At 37.0% G+C, this 4,216-nt stretch overlaps 1 pseudogene; it reads left to right on the top strand.

The window, feature by feature from the left end:
* Positions 1-527: 527 nt before the first annotated feature.
* On the top strand, positions 528-3,920 carry LOC132178140 (putative receptor-like protein kinase At3g47110; annotated as a pseudogene).
* The last annotated feature ends 296 nt before the right edge of the window (positions 3,921-4,216 follow it).

Genomic DNA, 4,216 nt, shown 5'->3' with positions numbered 1-4,216 from the left:
TTATGTTTTGACTAACCTCAAGCTGAATAGGTTGTAGTGAGCTTTGCATTGAGATTTCATTTTCTTGATTCTTAAACAATGGATCTGCAATTCAAAATTGCTTTCTTTTGTAAACCAAAATGAGCATTATTAATTGATTAGATTTACTGACTACTTTAATGTTTTTAAAGTAGTCAAGGAAGATGCGATCAGTAGGTGTGATTTGTTTATATTTGTTTATATTTATTTATATATCATTAGATGGCCTGCAGAATGTAATTGAAATGATGAATTTATCAATGCTTCTTTATTCCATTCTATTATTTAAATTAACGAAATGGTATCTTATGTTATTCTTAATGTTTAAATATTCATGATTCCCTTCCATCCCTTCTGGTTTATTCAACAACGACATTATTTTTATTCTTCTTTTTGATGATCCCTTCCCAACTTCTACCATTCTATTCATACATTCCAACAGCAACCATTATATTCTTATTACGAAACTTTCCAATATTTTCATACAAGCAGATTATATTCCTAACTAGATGAAGCACACTTGTCTGCATTCCAAGTCAGTTTTGTTTATATTCTTTCACAGAATTCTTCTTTTGTTCATGAGCCCAAGTTTGAAATCTGCAAGAATTCCTACTTTAGCCGATGAGTCTGATCGCATGGCATTGCTTGACTTCAAGAAACGAATTAGTGAAGACCCACTTCAAATCATGAGATCATGGAATGACTCCACCCATTTCTACTACTGGTTTGGTGTTACATGCAGCCCCTCTAGAAAAAGAGTCATTGTGCTCAACCTGGAATCTCAAAGATTGGGTGGCACCATAACACCTTCTTTGGGAAATCTTACTTACCTTACTGGAATCAACCTGATAAACAACAACATGTTTGGCGAAATTCCTCAAGAATTGGGAAGATTAAGGCGCCTGCAACATCTCAACTTGACTTTGAATTACTTTGGTGGGAGCCTTCCAACTAATCTAAGTCACTGTACATAACTTAGAGTGCTTAATGTTCCTATCAACAAACTTGTTGGGAAGATTCCAGAAGAGTTCGGTTCATTGTCAAAGTTGGTTTACTTGCAACTTGGTGGGAACAACCTTACAGGAACTATCCCAGTGTGGATAGGAAACTTTTCTTCTTTGTCTGTTCTTACTTTTCCACTGAACAATCTACAAGGGAGCATACCTATTGAGCTTGGCCATCTATCAAGCTTGGAATTTTTCCAACTTTATGGGAATAATCTATCTGGTACTATCCCTCCTCTGATTTATAATATATCTTCCATATACTATTTCTCTGTTACTCAAAACCAGTTGCATGGAAGCCTTCCACCAGATGTTGGCCTTACTCTTCCTAACCTTGAAGTATTTGCTGGCGCTCTTAATAATTTCATAGGACCTATTCCCGTGTCATTGTCAAATGCTTCTCGACTTAGCGTGCTTGACTTTTCTGTAAATGGTCTCATTGGGATGGTGTCTCAAAATCTAGCAAGTTTGGGTGCCTTGGTTCATCTTAATTTCTATGGAAATAGACTTGGAAATGGGAAAGTTGGTGACCTGAATTTTCTTGGTTTTTTGGCTAATTGTACTAGTTTGGAGATCTTGGGTCTTGGCTTTAATCAATTTGGTAGAGCATTGCCCAGCTCCGTAGCCAACCTTTCCTCCCAGCTGAAAAGACTTCATATAGGTAGAAATATGATAGATGGAGGCATCCCTATTGGGATAGGGAACCTTGTTAGCTTGACCGATATGCAATTAGATGGTAACTATTTGGGTGGTCCTCTTCCGGATGCTCTTGGGAAGCTCCAACAGTTACAGGTACTATATTTGAACAGTAACAAATTTTTAGGGTAGATCCCTTCCTCCTTAGGTAACTAATTTGACAAAAATATTCTTGGATGAGAATAGACTTGAGGGAAATATACCCCCAAGCCTAGGAAACTGCCAAAACTTGATTCATCTAAACCTTTCTAGTAACAATCTGAATGGTACCATACCAATACAGGTTATTGGTCTTTCTTCCCTTTCAATTTCTCTGGCCATGTCTCATAATTCTTTGATAGGTAAACTACCATTTAATGTGGGTAACTTAAAAAATTTGTGGGAGCTAGATCTCTCAGATAATAGATTATCAGGTGAAATTCCTTCTTCCCTTGGTAGTTGTACTAGTTTGGTACATTTGTATTTGGAGGTTAATTCATTTGGAAGAGCAATTCCTCCGTCTTTGAAGACACTAAGAGGTTTAGAAGAAATTGATCTTTCACACAATAACTTGTGAGGGTAGATTCCTGAATTTCTCAGCAACTTTTTGTTACTTAAGCATCTCAATCTTTCTCATAATGATCTTGAGGGGAAGGTGCCAACTGAAGGGATTTTTTTGAATGTAAGTGCAATTTCAATCTTTGGAAATTACAAGTTATGTGGTGGTGTCCCATAATTACTTTTACCAAAATGCTACAGAAAGAGTCCTCATTTATCTGTGAAACGCCTTGCACTCAAAGTAGTAATTACTGTCATATTGATACTTGTTCTATTGTTTTTCTTCCTCACATGTTGTATGGTTAAAAAAAAGGAGAAAGAGACCTTTGCCCGCATCTTCCTCAAAGGATTGGGGATTGGCTTATGTATCTTATGCAGAACTCCAAGCATCAACTAATGGTTTCTCCATGGACAATTTGATCGATTCAGGTAGTTTTAGTTCTGTATACAAAGGAGTTCTTTCTAGCAATGGAGCATTTGTTGCAGTTAAAGTGTTAAACCTTCAACAGCGAGAGCTTCCAAGAGTTTCATTGATGAATGCAATGCTTTGAGAAGTTTATACCATCGTAATCTCCTTAAGATTATCACTGCTTGCTCAAGAATTGATCATCAAGGGAACGACTTTAAGAGTCTAGTTTTTGAGTTCATGTCTAATGGAAGCCTAGACCAGTGGGTGCATCCTATTCCTATAGAGGATGAGAACCATGAATGCAAGAGTTTGAGCTTTATTCAAAGACTAAACATAGCCATGGATGTTGCTTATGTGTTGGAATATCTTCATCTTCATTGAGAAACGCTGATTGTTCATTGTGATGTAAATCCAAGCAATGTCCTCCTCAATGAAAATATGGTAGCCCATGTTGGCGACTTTGGATTAGCGAAGTTCGCCTTTGAAGCTTCACATAATCCATCCAAAAATCAAACCATGTCAAACAGCTTGTCAACTACGCTGAAGGGTTCCGTTGGGTACATTCCTCTAGGTATGTTTTCAACCTACAGTAACTTGACTCAAGTTTGACACAACAAACATGAACAAGATTTTGATAGGACCAAGTCAAATTTTTAAGTCCATTATATATATAAGATAAAATTTCAATATCAGGGGCCATATGAAACAAGTGCTTCTTTTTCTTTCGTAAGAAGAAAAAAAAATACAAAATGTTAAATAGTAATAAATATGCATTAATGGAAAAATTCTTAAGTTTAGAAGACTATAGTATCTTAGTAATCTTGTATCAATAAATTGCAGAGTATGGGATGGATGGCCAAGTTTCCGTATTTGGAGATATTTACAGCTATGGGGTACTCTTGTTGGAGATGTTCACTGGGAAGAGACCTACAGATGACATGTTTAAAGATGGTCTGAGCATTCACAAGTTCACCGAACTATCTTTGCCGTAATGTGTCATGGATATAGTGGACTCGTCAATACCCTTTGAAGAAGATGCTGATGATGAGACAAATAACAATGGCATAGAAGTAATCAAAGAAGTTGATCTTCACTTCAATGCCAAATGCAAAGTGGAGGAGTGCTTGGTCTCAGTGTCGCAGGTTGGACTGTTGTGTTGTGCAACATCACCTCATGAAAGGTTGCCCACAAATGATGTCGTCAACAAACTAAGGGCAATTAGAGACACATGTGTACATCATCGAGGACAAACATAACTACCAACTACACCACATGCCAAGAAGATAATGTCCACCCAAATTCATTGTCAAGCTAAAGCTGAAGAAGTACATCACGTCTGGAGTAATAGATATGTGTTAGGAGTGTCATTGTTATCATTAGTGTTTTATCTTCTACTTTTCTTACTCTTATTTCTTATTGAATAAGTGGTGGGACTTTATAAGGTGATGTAATTTAAACTGATTGGTTCCTAAAGGGTACATCAATCGGCTGTGAACCACGTCTCATAAAGTGGAGGTCAGTAGTTCGAATCCCCCCTCCCCCTTTCCTTGTG

This window comes from Corylus avellana, chromosome 4 (assembly GCF_965113065.1).
Source record: "Corylus avellana chromosome 4, dhCorAvel1.hap1.2, whole genome shotgun sequence".
In the NCBI taxonomy this organism is placed as follows: Eukaryota; Viridiplantae; Streptophyta; class Magnoliopsida; order Fagales; family Betulaceae; genus Corylus; species Corylus avellana.
This window is presented reverse-complemented; position numbering and strand designations above follow the sequence as displayed.